This window comes from Mobula birostris, chromosome 21, assembly GCF_030028105.1.
Source record: "Mobula birostris isolate sMobBir1 chromosome 21, sMobBir1.hap1, whole genome shotgun sequence".
NCBI classification, from domain to species: Eukaryota; Metazoa; Chordata; class Chondrichthyes; order Myliobatiformes; family Myliobatidae; genus Mobula; species Mobula birostris.
This window is the reverse complement of record NC_092390.1, coordinates 53,827,157-53,843,617: the sequence shown is the minus strand read 5'-3', so window position 1 is coordinate 53,843,617 and position 16,461 is coordinate 53,827,157. Positions and strand designations below refer to the sequence as shown.

Genomic DNA, 16,461 nt, shown 5'->3' with positions numbered 1-16,461 from the left:
CTTACCATTAATGCCATATTCTGCCATCATACTTGACCTACCAAAATGAACCACCTCACATTTATCTGGTTTGAACTCCATCTGCCTTAAACTGTAGTGTTACATCCACCCTTGACATCTGAAAGCAAACTTTTCTCCAAATGTTAAATGTGAGCTTGATTATTTCATTTTGAGATTTGCTATATTGTATTTTTCTTGGCCTTTGAAGATGTGATACTGGAAACATAAACTACAGCTCCATTTTGGCATCTGGGAACATTACTGGTCTGTATACCACTGATGTCTTAACGTGGTTTGTTATTGAACAGCCAGTCAGCAGTGCTGTCATATCTCATAGGATGAGATGCTTTTAAGAGCATAAAAACATCAGGGAAATTGGCATTCTGAGGTCTGATTGCATTAGTGTTATTTAACCCACTGAATGTAATGCTTTCATAATAAATGATTCAATTGTTAAAGTGCATGACACAGTCACAGCAGACAGATAACAAACACTTGATGGTTGGTGTTGTAATCTTTTCCCAGAATCGTTTAGAATCACAATAAATGATTATGTGCCGAACTGAATGATCTCTCAAATATTAAAAAAAATTAATATGTCACACGTATTTTTATTTGTATTGTTGTTGAATTAATTCCTATTATTACTTGACCAGATGCTACCTGACCTGCTGAGTTTCTCCAGCATTTTGTGAGTGTTGCTTTGGATTTCCAGCATCTACAGAATTTCTCATGTTTAAGATGAATTCATTGCTGGTTTTTGTCATTGAAAATTTGGGTTAATTGAATCAGAACAAACCTTGTAAATGGCAGATTAGATTTGCAGACTTCTCATAATGGGATGAATTTTCCAGTATTTACATATAAAATTGCAACTCCCTGACTCCTGTTGTTTTCCACAGCAGCAGGTCGCAGGTTTGGTTGAGCCATGTTCTTCTAGACCAGTTCTACACTTGATGATTCGGGTGCACAGCTCATTCAGGCTTTCCGGGGCACCTATCCCACCTTGGCCACAACTGAAAGCTGCTCAGTCCAAGTACACTCCAGCACAAAATCTCTGAATTATACCAGCCATTGCCAGGTTTGATATCCCTTACCTCTGTTGTGAGGAGCCTCCTGGTGTTATATAGAAATACAGCATTAAAAACACACCTTTGGACCAATAGAGTTCGCACCAACTATCAGCCACCAACTTTAGACTAATCTTACATTAATCCCGCTTTTTATAGACTTCATGTTCTTTTCAACTCTCCCCAGATCCTATACTCATTTACACACTAGGGCCAATTTACTGTGGTCGAATATCCTACCATTCTGCACATCTTTGGCAAGTGAGAGGAAATCAAAGTTCAAAACATTCGAAGCTTGAAGTACATTTATTATCAAAGTATGTATACATTATACAACCTCCTCCATACAGGCAGCCACAAAACAAAAGATCCAAAAAAAACTTACTAACCCACTAAAAAAAGAACACAAATGTGTAAGAGAGAGAAAAGAAAACACAAATTGTGCAAACAATAAAAACAAGCAACAGCAACAGCATTCAGAATGAAAGTGAGTTCATAGTCATGAAGCCTGGAACAGGCCCGAAGCCTGGAGCAGGCCCACAGCATCAACCTCACCTCAGTGGAGTGGCAAGCAGAACTGGCCTAACCCTTTCCTCTGGTCCCGACACCCTGCCTTTTCAATCCATCAGGCCTGGCAGTTAAATTGTCCAAACATTGGGTTATTACTCGCTCTAAGACCCAGGCCCTGGAGCATTGATACACTCTGGGCCCAAACCCCACTGCTATGTTCCGGCCCATACCTGACTTTTCGCAATCAGCCCAGCCCCTATATCAGACTACCTGGAGGAAACCCATACGGTTACAGGGAGACATGGTCACTAAGATGGTACCCAAGGTCAGGATTGAACCTAGGTCTCTAGCACCGCAAGATAGAGGCTCCACTTGCTGTGCTTCTGTGCCACCCAAATAATACCATGGAAAGGCACTGCCTGCTTTCAAGTGTTTCCCTGTTGTACTGTGACCATATAGACTATGAACTTCACCAGCCACTTCCATTCTGTTTTGCTGGCCCTAACTCAGTGAATGTCTGACAGCACCCTTCAGATCCAAACTGGGGCAGTTAGAAGCTCAGGTTTCTTGGAGGAAAATGGCCAGTTCAGGAGGTGCAAATGGTTCAAATCAGTTGTGCCATTTAGAAATGTAGTTACTCTCACCCTGTTCCAGGTCCAGAACCTTTGTTAGAAGTGTCAGCACTGTGTGAAGGGAACAATCTCTGAAACGTCAGAGTTAGCAGCAAGTTTAGGAGCAGACAAGGAAGTGGAGCGTGGGCTGAGTGGATAGGAGAGAGATAGAATGTTGGTATTAGTTTGTTATTGTCGCATGTGCCATAATGCATGTGTGTCATCCAGACACATGGTGTCAAATACAAGGACATGACTGAAAATGTCTAAGGCACATACAGGATATATTGCTAGGATGCCTGAGACTTTTGCACAGTACTGTAGTAATTGTATATATTGCACTGTACTGCTGCTGTTGCAAAAAAAAAAACAAATTTCATGACATGTGAGTGCTGATAAACCTGTTTCTGAAATGGGTGTCTATTGTGGACTGAGAGTGGGAAGGGGGCAGGGGGAGGGGAATTATGGTTGGGAAAATGGAAGGGAGACGGGACCTTGCCTGGTGTCTCAGGACTGGGTGTGTCTGCACCCACGACCCTTCCTCCCACGCCTGGCGCTCCTTTTATGCCACCTGTCCCACAGTGCTCCCGCGGTATTCCAACCTCGCCATTCCCAACATCCTTTGCTCACACCAGGTTTACAAACTCACTCTCTGCTCCACTTTGACAAATACAGTAATGTACAGAAGTCTTCAGTAGACTGGCTACGTACTTGTGCCTGGTATTGCAGAGTATTGTCTGTCGAGGTAGGAAAAAGGAAAACCAGATGGATTGAAAAGGCAGGGTGTCAGGACTGGAGGTGAAGCTTAGGCCGGTTCTGCTTGCTGCTTGCAGCTCTGCCACGTTGCTCCGCTCTCTGCTGAGGCTGTGGGCCTGCTCCAGGCTTCACATCTCTGGACTTGCTTCCTCCTTCTCCAGTCCTGCTGAAGGGGCTCGGCACAAAACGTCCACTGTACTCTTCCCCATAGATGTTGCCTGGCCTGCTGAGTTCCTCCAGCATTGTGTGTGTTACATAGATTTCCAGAATCTGCAGATTTTCTTTTGCTTGTGAAACGGATTGCTGAATATTATATTACAGTTAGTGAAAAGTGCAGTGCACGTAAAGAAGCAAAGTCCAAGTACAATATAAATAGGAAGATCAAATGACGGAGAGACAGAACGAGGTAGTGAAGGTTAAAGGTAGAAAGATATGGAAAAGTGATTGGGGGGGAAGATAAGAAGGACTGAAATGTAATGATGAACTTTTAAGGACGGAGGACTCACCTCGACAAGTCTTGGTAGTTCAGGGCGAGTAGCCGTAACCCTGTTTGCAAATGATGCACACTGCAGCTCCTGCAAAGGAATAAATGTTTGGGGTGGCAGATAGGGTACTAATCAGGCAGATTCATTTGTAATGGTGTTGAGCTTCTTCAGAGTTGCTGAATTTGAATTGGATTTAGCACTGTCTTATGAAGTGAAATGTGTTGTTCTGCAGCAGTACAGTGCAAAGACATAAAATTACTATAAATTACAAACTAAATAATGCAAAATCAAGGAATAACACGTTAGTGTTCATAGGTTTGTGGACCATTATGAGATCTGATGGCAGTGGGGAAGAAAATGTGTCTGTATTATTGACTGTGGATCTTTAGGATCTATACCTCCTCTCTGCCAGCCGGTGCTGTAGTGTCATCTGCACCAAACTTCAAAGCAAGTGCTCCTGGGTTAGAATCTGGCTGGCTCTTTGTATGCTTTCCATCTGCACTAGGTTGATCGTTGAGTTAGCATCGTGGACTTGTGTAAAAACAGGCAAAATGCTAAAGAAACGGCAAGTTTGCTGCCTGATGCTCCACAAGGTGCAAAAAAGAACAACAACCTTTCCCCTGGTTGGAGCATCAAGAAGAGAGTATATCTTGGATGGTGAATATGCGCAAGGATGAATGCCAACTTCTTGAAGCACTACATCTGGAAGATGTGGTTGATGGCAGGGAAGGTTGTGCATGTAATAGAAATGGCAACTTTCTACAGACCCTTGTGATCCTGCGGTTTGGAGCCTCCGTACCAAGCTATAATGTAACCAGTCAGAATGCCCTCCTCTGTACGTGTGTAGAGTTTTGCAAGAATCTTTGGTGACATACCAAATTTCCTCAAGCATATAATGAAGTCGAGCCACTGGTGTGCCATCTTCATGATTGCACGAATGTCCGGTAGATGCCCTTTTCCAGTAGCTTCCATTTGACGTTGGTTAAATGCAGCTCCAATGCCATATTAAGTTTACTGACGATGCCACTGTCGTAAGCCGAATCAAAGGTGGTGATGTGATGTGGCTATGCAACTACATATCAATTAAATAAAAGCACACACATGGGAGATGGCTTTAATTGGCGTATTCACATTGCAGTGAGAGAGAGAGAGAACAATGTAGATCACATATCAATGAATATAGGTAAGTTATCAGTCCATGCGTAGTGCTATGGAGAGTCAGTGCTCGAAAAGAAATAGATCCATACACTACACTTCTTCCCCCTTTAGATTAATGTAACATAAAACTGTATGTGTACAAAACATTCAATTTCCCTTTCACAAACCATATTCAAATAAACAAGTGTTCATAATAACGGTCCATAACCAACATCACTCTAATAAAGATTCAGTCCTCTCGGTGGCGCGCTGTTTCTTTCAGGATAGCACCTCCAGACTTGTGAAGTGGCATCTGGTTTGGCAGGTGTCTTGTCAAAGACAATGTTCTCATCGCACCTCTGGACCTGTGGAGTGGCTTCGGGTGTGGTCGGTGTCTTGTCTAAGACAACATTCTCGGTTTCTAGTGTCACGTTGCTGTCAGTGACATAATCATCGCTGAGAGGTAAGTCCAGTGACTGAAATGTGTCTGTTTTGTTGGATGCAATCGACTCTGGTGTGTTCTTCGGTTGAGTATCCAGCATCTCATTCACACGATGTCTCCATGTCTGATTTCCAACATCCACTGTGTACATCAGTGGCCCAGTTCCTGTAGCTATCCCATCAGGTGTCCACTTGCCCTCTTGGTAATCACATACTAGGTCTTCCTGTCCAATCTTGAAGCTTCTTGCTGATTCATTTGGCAACTGGTTGAACTGTTTATTCTGCGGTTCCCTCTGGAGGTCTGGTTTCAGGAGGTCTATGCGAGATCTCAGATTCCTGTTCATGAACAGCATTGCAGGTGTTTGATTTGTCATCGCATGAGCAGAGTTCCAATATACAAAAAGGAAATTGTCCACTTTTGCTGTAGAGACGTGTCCTCCTTGTTCATCGCTTTAATGGACTTCTTGAAGGTTTGGATAAACCTTTCAGCTAACCCATTCATTGCTGGGTGGTGAGGAACTGACTTCAAATGTCTGAAGCCATTTTTCTTCACGAACAGTCGGAATTCTTCTGATGTGTATTGTGGTATGTTGCCACTCACAATTTGTTCAGGTAAGTCATTTCTAGCGAAGGTAGTATAGTACCCTGAGTGGAAACAAATTTTTCTGAGGTGGTTGACTTCTCTGGTATGATCTCTGGCTACTTCAAATGAGCATTCACAGCAATCAGAAATACGGAGTCCATGAATGGTCCAGCAAGGTCAATATGTACTCTTTGCCATGGTGATGATGGCCACTCCCATGTGTGCAATGGTGTCTACGGGGTTGCATTTTGAACGTTTTGGCATCCCAAAGAGCTTTTAGTCAAATCCTCAAACTGTCTATCTATTCCTGGCCACTACACAGCTCCCAGCAAGACTCTTCATCTTGACTGTACCCAGGTGTCATTCAAAGGTTCAACGCTTCAATTTAATGTCAGAGAAATGTGTACAATATACATCCTGAAATGCTTTTCTTCGCAAAACATCCATGAAAACAGAGAAGTGATCCAAAAAGTGAACTGACAGTTAAACGTGAGAACCCCAAAGCTCCCCCCTGCGTTTAAGCAGCGGTGAGCAACAATCCCCCCTCCCCCACCCGCAAAACAAAAAGCACACCCGCTACCGAGCACAAGCCTGAGCTAAGTGATAGCAAAGACACAGACCTTGCAGTTACCCCAAAGAGTATCACAATTCTTCCGGCATTCGGCAACCCACAGGTTCTCTCTCTCCCTGGCAAGATTCTCCTGGTGATCAAGAAAGAGAAGGCTGGAGCTGTTTGCATATCTCCCATGCAAATTTTCTAACACTATAGTGTGCAGATTAGAGAGAACCACAACAGAAGATCCACACATCAGAGTTCTTTGACATACTGACAGTTGGTCTCATCTCACTGAGAACTCTGGAAACATGGGGTTACCATGAGCTGGCCATCCTTCCATGGTGACATCATAGACTTTTGACAATGTTGGGTCATTCCTTGCTTCCCTTTGTATTTCGGAATTTGTTACCGGTAATGGTCCACCAATGTGTGTGGAACACCTCTGCTGGGTCACAGTATGAAGACTTTTCTTCTTCAGTTGCCAATATTGGAAGATGTGACAAACTGTCAGCTTTGCTGTGTTGTTTGATACCATTGAACTCTATGTCATAAGAGTGAGTTCCTAGAAACAGTGCCCATTATTGTAACGGAGTAGCAGACATCACCGGAATTCCGTTCCTGGGATTGAAAATGGACACAAGTGGCTGGTGATCTGTCACTAGTGTAAACTTTTGTCCATAGTGATAGTGGTGGAACTTATTTATTCCCCATCCTAGACTAAGTACCTCTCAGTCGATCTGTGCGTAGTTGCGTTCTGCGCTAGTCTGAGATCTTGAAGCAAACACTATTGGACGTTTAGATTCATCTTTCATAGCATGTGACAAAACAGCTCCAATGCTATTGGGGTGCATCACACGCCAGTCTGATGAGTGAGCAGTTCATCTTTGTTTCCTAGAATGCCCTTTCATGTCTTTCTGACCATTCCCACTTTGCTCCTGCCTGTAACAGTGAGTTCAGTGGATGCAGCACTGTCGCATTGTTTGGGAGAAACCGGTGGTAGTAGTTTACAAGGTCCAATTATGACCTGAGTTGTGACACATTTTCCGGTCTGGGTGCTTGTAGCACTGCTTCAATCTTCTCTTGTGACTTAAGTAAGCCATACTTGTCAATAGCATATCCACAATATGAGATTTCATTATTGAAAAACTCACATTTCTCTCTCTTTGTGCGCAGACCATACTCACTCAGCCTGGTAAGCACTTTACCAGGGTTCCGGAGGGGCTCGTCGTCATTCGTGCCAGTCATGATGATGTCATCAAAGTAACATTGTGTTCCTGGGATATCTTGGAGCATTTGGTGTATTGCTCTTTGCCAAATTGCTAGAGCAAAGATGAGACAATTATATTGTACCAGTCCATTCTGAATGTTTATTGTGAGGAACTTACTGCTTGAATCCCCAATTTCCAGTTGCAGATAGGCTTGTGACAAGTCAATCTTTGAAAACCTCCCTTCACCTGTCAAAGATGCAAAAATGTCTTCTATTTGTGGCAGGGGATACTGCACAGTGTGCAGCAGAGGGTTGATGTGAAATCCCCACATAAGCGAACGGCTCCGGCCTTCCCTTTCTTGATCACTGGGACAATGGTCATGGCCCAATTGCTCCACTCAAGCTTGGAGAGAATTCCAGATGCCTCCAAGCTCAGCAGTTCAGCATCTACTTTGGGACATAATGCGTAAGGCACTGGACGTGCTTTGTGGAATCTTGGTGTTGCTGATTCATTCAATTCAATTCTGGCCTTCATGCCTTTGAGTTTACCAATCCCCTTCTCAAACATCTTCCCATTAGTTTTGAGCAGCTGTGACAGTCTCTGGTTAGTGCTACCATTTGGGCTGCTGTTGCCTGTTAATGTCACATTGAAAACTTTGAGTGCCAGTCTAGTTGGATTTTTCTCAACCGTTCATACCCGAAAAGTGCTGGCCCTCCACTTTTCAATACATAAAGCTCTATACTGCTGTGTTTGGCCACCAAACATCACATTCACATTCAGTTTGCTTTTGGGAAACACTTATTCACCTGTGTAGGTCTTTAGCATCACCGAGGTCTTCTCTAATGGTAGGTTAGAAAACAATCTGTTGTAGTCAGCCTCTGGAATTATAGGCAAAGCTGACACTGTATCCAGCTCCATTTTCAGTTTTACACCGGACACACCTATTGTGATCCAGATGATTTTGTGATCCGCTTCAGTAATACTGTGCTGTTCTCGGCACGACAGTTCACCTGTGTCTGACTCTGATCCTGCTTTGTGTGTGAAACTCTTCAGTCAATGTGGCTTTTCTCTTTGGTTGTGTTTTTTCTCTTGCTTATTCTCTCTATGTTAACTTTCTGCAAATTTTTTCTTTGAACCAACAGTCGTTTCCATTATGGGAGGATTTGCCACATTGATAATGTCTTTGGCGTTTTGCTTCATTCGGGGTTGTTTTGTGAATTTCTCTACACTCTTTTTCTGTAGTTCTGCTGCATCCTTTGCTGCTGTCTCTAATGATATTGCCATGGTCAATACACATTCTGAAGTCAGACCCCTTTCTGAGAACAGCCTCTTTTGTGTGCTTTGATAATGCATGCCACATACAAGCCTATCCCTTAATGTATCAGAAAGTCCATCTCTGAAGTCAGAGTTTTGGAAAAGTTTGTGCAGTTCTGCAATATATTCAACAATACCTTCATCCTTTGACTGGTTCCTTTTGTAAAATCTAAATCTCTCAGCTATTACCAGTGGCTTAGAGCACAAGTGATTTTGTAAAATTGTAACAATTTTTTTCAAAAGTCTTGCTTGCTGGTTTTTCAGGAGTTACTAGGTTACATAAGAGCCTGTATCTTTTAAGAGACTTTTGGATAGGTACATGGAGCTTAGAAAAATAGAGGGCTACGGGTAACCCTAGTAATTTCTAAGGTAGGGACATGTTCGGCACAGCATTGTGGGCTGAAGGGCCTGTATTGTGCTGTAGGTTTTCTATGTTTCTATCCATTAAGCTAAAAAGCACTGTGGCTTTCTTTTCCTCATCCACATGGTTTGCCTTACAATACTGTTCAACCCCTTCGATATATGACTCCCAGCCTTTATTAGCGCTATCAAATCTGTCAATTTTCCCAACTAAAGCCATCACCACATTATTTTCACTTTAACTTTGCTAGTTGTGCATCTTTCACTGTGTACCATGCAGTTCATCACGTGTCTCTTTGTTAGCATCCTTGATAGCCTTCTCCATACTGTTTAACTCTTTCCTCTTGTTGTCTCTCTCCCTCTTATCATCCCCTAATGGTTGGTGCAGTTGGTGATATTCTCTAGCCTTCAGGTCGTTGTGTCTGTGCAACTACGTATCAATTAACTAAAAGTACAAATGTGGGAGGTGGCTTTAACTGGTGTATTCACATTGGGGGAGGGGAAGGGGGAATCAATACACATGCTTAGGCCACAGATTAATGCATATAGGTAAATTATCAGTCCATATGAAGTGCTAAGGGGAGTCACTGCTCTAGGAGAAATAGATCTGTACATTACATAATGAATCAGCATATAGGAAGGAGATTGAAAATCGGACTGAGTGGTGCCACAACAATAACGTCTTACTCAATGTCAGCAAGACCAAGGAGCTGATTATTGAGTACAGGAGGAAACTGGAGATACATGAACCAGTTCTCGTCAGGGGACCAAAGGATCAGCAACTTTAAATTCCTTGGTTGTATCATTTCATGAAGAAAGCACGACAGTGCTTTTCTTAGGAGTTTGTGAAGATTCCGTATGACACTTAAAATGTTGACAAACTTCTATCGATATTTGGTGGAGAGCATATTGACTGGTTGCATCAGAGCCTGGTATGGAAACACTAATGTTTTTGAAAAGAAATTCCTACAAAAAAGTAGTGGATGCACCACAGCCCATCTCAGGTAAAGGCCTCCCCACCATTGAGCACACCTACACAGAGAATTTTTGCAGAAAAGCAGCATCCATCATAAGGGACCCCAGCATCCCGGTCATGCTCTCTTTTCATTTCTGCTATCTGGAAGAAGGTACAGGAGCCTCAAAATTCAGACCACCAGGTTCAGGAACAGCTATTACCTCTCAACAATCAGGCTCTTGAACCAGCAGGGATAACTTCAGTCAACTTCAATTGCCTCGTCAGTGAACTGTTCCCATAACCCATGGACTCACTTTCAAGGGCTCTTCGCCTCATGTCCCTCAACATTTATTACTTGTATATTATTATTTTTATTGTTATTTATTATTACTTTTTCTTTCTTTTTTGTATTTTGCAGAGTTTGTTGTTATTTGCACACTGATTGTCTGCCCGGTTGGTGTGGTCCTTCATTTATTCTATTGTGGTTATTGGATTTATTGAGTATGCCTGCAAGAAAATGAATCACAGGGTTGTATATGGTGACATACATGTACTATGATAATCAATTTAGATTTAGATTATGATTTAGATTTAGATTATGAGGACACACAGTCCTCGTTTATTGTCATTTAGTAATGCATGCATTAAGAAATGATACAATGTTCCTCCAGTATGATTTCACAGAAACACAAGACAGACCAAGACTAAAACTGACAAAACCACATAATTACAACATATAGTTACAACAGTGCAAAGCAATACCGCAATTTGATAAAGAACAGACCATGGGCATGGTAAAAAAAGTCTCAAGTCCCGATAGCCCCATCATCTCACGCAGACTGTAGAAGTAAGAAAACTCTCCCTGCCATGAACCTCCAGTGCCGCAAACTTGCCGATGCAGCAGCTTGGAAGCATCTGACCACAGCCGACTCTTGAGTCTGTCTGAAACTTTGAGCCTCCAACCAGCCCTCGGACACCGAGCACCGAGCACCATCTCTGCCGAGCGCTTCGATCCCGGCCCTGGCTGCCAAGCAACAGGCAAAGCTGAGGATTCAGAGCCTTCCCCTCCGGAGATTCTCGACTGCACAGTAGCAGTGGCAGCGGAGCGGGCATTTCAGAAGTTTCCCCAGATGTTCCTCTGTGCTCCTCACGTCTGTCTCCATCAAATCAGGATTGTGCACTGCGAGGCTGCGCGTGCTGCATCGCACCGCCATCTTCTCCTCCTGCTTTCAACTTTGAACTTCAAATAATAGATCACTTCAGAGTCCCACACAGTTATTAGTAATGTTCAGTAAGAAATATTTTATTAGTTGCTTGGTTACTTGAAGGTTGCATGAGACAGTCGTGCATTTTATTGTGATTTCAGCTTCATTAATAGTACCACAATATTGGTATAAATCAGTCAATCAAAATTAAGGAGTTGGATGAAATAAATAATCTGAAAGGAATTTGATTACTGGTAAATAATTTATGATCACTGCCTAGTAATTAAAAAAGGTAGGGATTTTTCTCAGAGAATGTATTGGATCAAATTTAGAGAAAAAGGGGAATTTTTTATATGTTCAGAGAAGTTTGAAATCTGATAGAGGTATTGATGCTGGTGTTGATTGACTACCAAGTATCAGTGAAAAACTTGCCTTGCGTATTGTTCGTACAGATCAACCCATTACACAGCGCATCGTAATAGAACATGGTAAAACAATAACAATGCAGAATAAAATGTAAACGCTACAGAGAAAGTGTAGTCCTGGTAAACAATAAAGTGCAAGAACATAATGAGGTAGACTGTGAGGTTAAGAGTTCATCTTATCGTACAAGTTGTCCATTTAAGAGTTTGATAACAGTGGGATAGGAACTGTCTTTAAGGCTGAGGTTACGTGTTTTCAGGTTTTTGCATGGAAGGAGGGTGGGTGAACAGTTTTTAACTTGAAACCTATTATCCCACGTTTGCATGTTGACTGCACTTCATTTCAAGAAATATCAGTGGTTAACCTCATGACATTGAATAACCCTTGCTTTTCCATGATGATCAAACCAAGGGATCGGCATTGGTTTAAGTGAGGACTGTGGAAAGGCGTGAGGGAATGGCACCAGACATACCTAAGAGATGAGGTGAAGCTGCAACACTGCATGTGTGCAAAGCAACATGCAATAGACAGAGCTCAATAACTAACAGAACAGAAATGATCTTAATGGTTGCGGAAAATTAAACAGTTAACGGGAGAAGGGGTGCTCCAGGTACATCCTCATTTTCAATGATGTTGGGGCTTAGCATATGAGTGTTTAATCAAGGCTGAAGCATTTCCATCCATGCTCCAGCAGAAATGCTGAGTCCACAATCCATCTCTGATTATTCCTGAGCTTCACACCATCACTGGAATTCAGAATAATGAAGGGAATCTCATTGCAACCTATCGAATGTTGAAAGGCCTCAATAGAGTGAACATGGAGAGGATGCTTTCTATGATGGGAGAGTCTAATCGAGGGACATCCAGTTAGAACATAGATGAGGAGGAATTTCTCCAGAGTGTGATGATTCTGTGGAATTCATTGCCACAGGTGACTGTGGAGGCCAAGTCACTGGGTATATTTAAAGCAGAGGTTGATAGATTCTTGATTGGTCAGGGCATGAAGGGATACAGGGAGAAGACAGGAGATTGGGGCTGAGAGGGAAATGGATTAGCCATGATGAAATAGCAGAGCAGACTCGATGGGCCAGACGGCCTAAGTCTGCTCCTATATCGTATTCCTATGATTCCCACCATAATTGGAGCTAGAAATGGATGACAGTTCTGGATACTGAAAAGGCTATGGGATATAGTATCCAACTTCCAACATTGAAGAGTTGCATCCTCAAGCTAGCTATAGCCTAGCAAAATTGTCTCAGTACAATTATGACATTGTTGTTTACTTGGCACTTGCCCAGGTGAGCCTGTGTTTAAACAGCAAGTTCTTAAAAACCAAATCTACCTAGTTGGGATAACAAACATAACCCCAATTATCAGTAAAGTAACAGAAGGTATCTGTAGGTCTTTTTCCAAGTATCGAATGAAGAACTGAATTTCAGAGCTGAAGTGATAAAGAGCGCCTGTGTCAGTAAGGTTTGACCAAGTGCTTCATCAAAGAGGCCTGGTAAAATTAAAATCAACAGACACAAAATGAAAATACGCCAATGGTCAGAGGCACGTCTATGGCAAAGAAAAATTGTTCTTGTCACAACTGATGAGGTAACTTCAGCTTTAATGTCCCTCACACTGAATAGTGGTGAAACCAATACAGAGAGAAGTCACACATCATTAGAGGAGAAAATCCAAAAAGGCTTTAGTGGATTCCTTAGCAGGCAAGGTACAGGCAGAGGGTCCAAAAAAAACTCACATGCAAAGTCAAAATCCAAAAATACATTAACTAGAATTTCAGAAACTAGAGATTCCTACAGACAAAGACCATACTTCACTGACAAAAGATCATTCAAAGACTAAGCAAAGAAACAGGGGACAATCAACTATACAAGGCACAGCTGATAATAATTAATAATTAGCCTAATAAGCTGGTGAGCAGGAAGGGGTTGGCCTTGTCATCTCTGCCTCCCCCAGTGGCCAGCTCGAGGTGTGACAGTTCTGCTGTTGCAGGATAGTCTCCCAGCCCAAATATGTTACTGCGGTTCATCTGAACTGGGCTCAGCTATCTTCATCTCCTTTATCAATGGCCTTCTATCCATTTCAAGATTAGAAATAGGAGGGGTTGGAGGTTAATGAACAATGGTCAATTCCATTTAATTCCTCCGTAAATGAAACAGTATATTTCTGCATGCAGCAAGACGTAGACACCTCATAGTCATGTGCTGATAAATGGAAAGCAATGTTTGGACAATAGGAGTGCCAGACAATGACCATTGCTAACAAGAAGGAGTCTTGGCACTCACATAAAACATCCAATGATGTTACTATCATTGAATTTCAAATGTCAACATCCTGGTAGCAACCACTGACCAGGGTCTAAGCTCATCTGTCACATGAATACTGTAGTTATAGTACAGGTTAATGGCTGGCTGTTCTGTGCTGAGTAAGTCACCTCCTGGTACCCCAAATCCTTTTTGCAACATACAAAGGACATAGTGGGGTGGTTCTCTCAGCAGACTGCCCAAACTATCTGGTGGAATGCCTCATTGGCAGATCTCACCAATATCTTGCCTGACTGGCGGTGAGAGGGGCTCTCCCAGATAGGTCCTTCCTGCATGCCTAGACCATCAGTTCCACTGCACGCTGCCCATGGGATAACTGTAGTGGTATGAGATGGTTGCTCACCTCTTTGTGGACTGTTGGTTTACAAGGAGGCTGTGGAGGAAGGTGCAAGGGCTTGTGTTGCAGTTCATCCTGAGCAGTGACGGGACAGAGGAATTCAAAGTATGTGTATGTCACCACAGACCACCCTGAGATTCATTTTCTTGTGCTTCACCCTGTGAATATCCACAATAGAATCAGTGAGGAGCTATACACAAATAAATACAGACAAACAACCAACGTGCAAATGACAAACTGTGAAAATGCAGAAAAAAAGATTATAATAAATAAATAGGTAATAAATACTATTGAGAACACGAGTTGTATAGTCCTGGAAAGAGAGTCCATACTTTGTGGAATCAGTTCAGTGATGGGACAAGTGAAGTTGTGCACAGGTTCAGTAGTTTGATGATTGAAGGGTAACAACTGTTCCTGAACCTGATGGTGTGGGACCTAAGGCTCCTGTACCTCATGCTAATTGCAGCAGAGAGAAGAGACCATGGCCTGGATGTTAGGAGTCCCTGATGATGGATGCTGCTTTTTTATGGCAACACTCCATGTAGATGTGCTCAATGGTGGGGAGGGCAGCTTTACCCATGATGGACTGGGCTGCAGCCATCAGGGCACCTAGGGAAAAATTCAGTACTCAGCTAGATTACTTCCAAACCTATAAATTCTATTATCAAGTAGGACAATGGCAGTAGGAATACTACCATCTGCACCTTCCCCTTTTTGTTACACATCACCATGACTTGGGAATATATTGGTATTTATTTGTCATGGCTGGATCTAATTCCTGGAATTATCAACCCAAGAGGATATGGGAATACATTCTCCAGTCGAACTACAGCAGTTCAAGAAGTTGTTTTACCAACATCTCAAAGGTGGTTAGGGATAGGCAATTAATGTTAGCCTCACTAGCACCACCCACATCCTGAGAAAGTAATGAGTTAAAAAGATTTACAAGTGATTGAGCAAGAAAAGGATTTTACTGTGTTGAAAGACTAAATGAAAACAGAAGAACTATCTATGTAAAAAAGTATGCTTGGCATTCCAAGCTACCTTTGGCATTCGGTGAGATCATAATCGATGTGATTCAAACTCAAAGTACACATCAGCCTCTAAATTCCAGGGATTTCAACCTTCATTTATACAATTTCTCCTTCAAAGGTAACTTTGGTGTTAAAGGTATCATTCTTTTCAATCTATTTTGGACTCCTTGTATGCCCAACGTATGGTTAACGATACATCAAGATCTACTCACCTCATCCTGGTTGCACTTTAGCCAGGGCTTTTATAGTTACATGTAGATTCTATCCACTTAGATTCCAAGCTCTCTAGACACAAATATTGTGATTTAATTAGCCTTTGTGGTTATTTTCAGCAGCTGTCAAAGATGTTTTGGTGATTTTTGTCCATGGATCTCCCAGTATTTTGGATTTCCACCTCCTGGATTCTCACCAAGTAGAAGGTATCCTTTCTAACCTTTGTAAAGTCAGTTGATAACACTTGCCTCATTAAAATATACTTGGCACAGTTTCGTTAATTTGCTTTATCTTTGCACTTTAATGGTTCTAACTGCACTGTCTATTATGCTGACTATCTGCATGCAAAACATGAACATGGTAATGTGGCATTCTGTTTTTATTAAATTGGATAAATAGTGTTACGGACCCCGTAACTGGGTTGCCAAACCAGCAGAAATGAATCACTCAGTTGGAGTCTGGATTACTGGAACTAAGAAAGTTTTATTAAAGAAACAGGCAACACAGTACTCTAATCAAAAGGATAATAAATGCAACAGTTCAGCAATGATAAACACACATGTACACAGAATTAGGATAACAGGATCAATCAAGCTCTATCGTCGTCTAGGGGTAAATGACCAGTTTCAAAGTGATGCAAAGTTCAGTTCAATTGAGTTCAGTTCAGTTCACAGTAATCACTGCCGTGGCGATGGACAGTGGGGGGAAGGAGAGGGAGAGCAAAAAATGAATGAATATTCAAACGGCTTCCACACAGACCTTCGATATTCTTCGCAGTCAGCTTTCGGGCGAGCCCTTTGTGATGTCTTCTGAGGTCACCGACTGTGACCCCTCCGTTTCCAGATACGATCTTTCCTCAGCGGTGAACCCGGCACCCAGGCAAGGGCGGACACACACCAGGTTCCCGCCGATCGTATCTTTCCACCCTGT

At 42.4% G+C, this 16,461-nt stretch overlaps 1 protein-coding gene across 5 annotated transcripts in view; it reads left to right on the top strand.

The window, feature by feature from the left end:
* Positions 1–16,461, top strand: part of LOC140185800 (uncharacterized) — a 278,871-nt gene that overhangs the window by 14,514 nt on the left and 247,896 nt on the right. For all 5 annotated transcript variants that reach the window (XM_072239496.1, XM_072239493.1, XM_072239495.1 and 2 more), the window contains exon 2: positions 15,651–15,737. The gene's annotated coding sequence lies outside the window, so the exon portion shown is untranslated. The remainder of the gene's footprint in view (positions 1–15,650; positions 15,738–16,461) is intronic.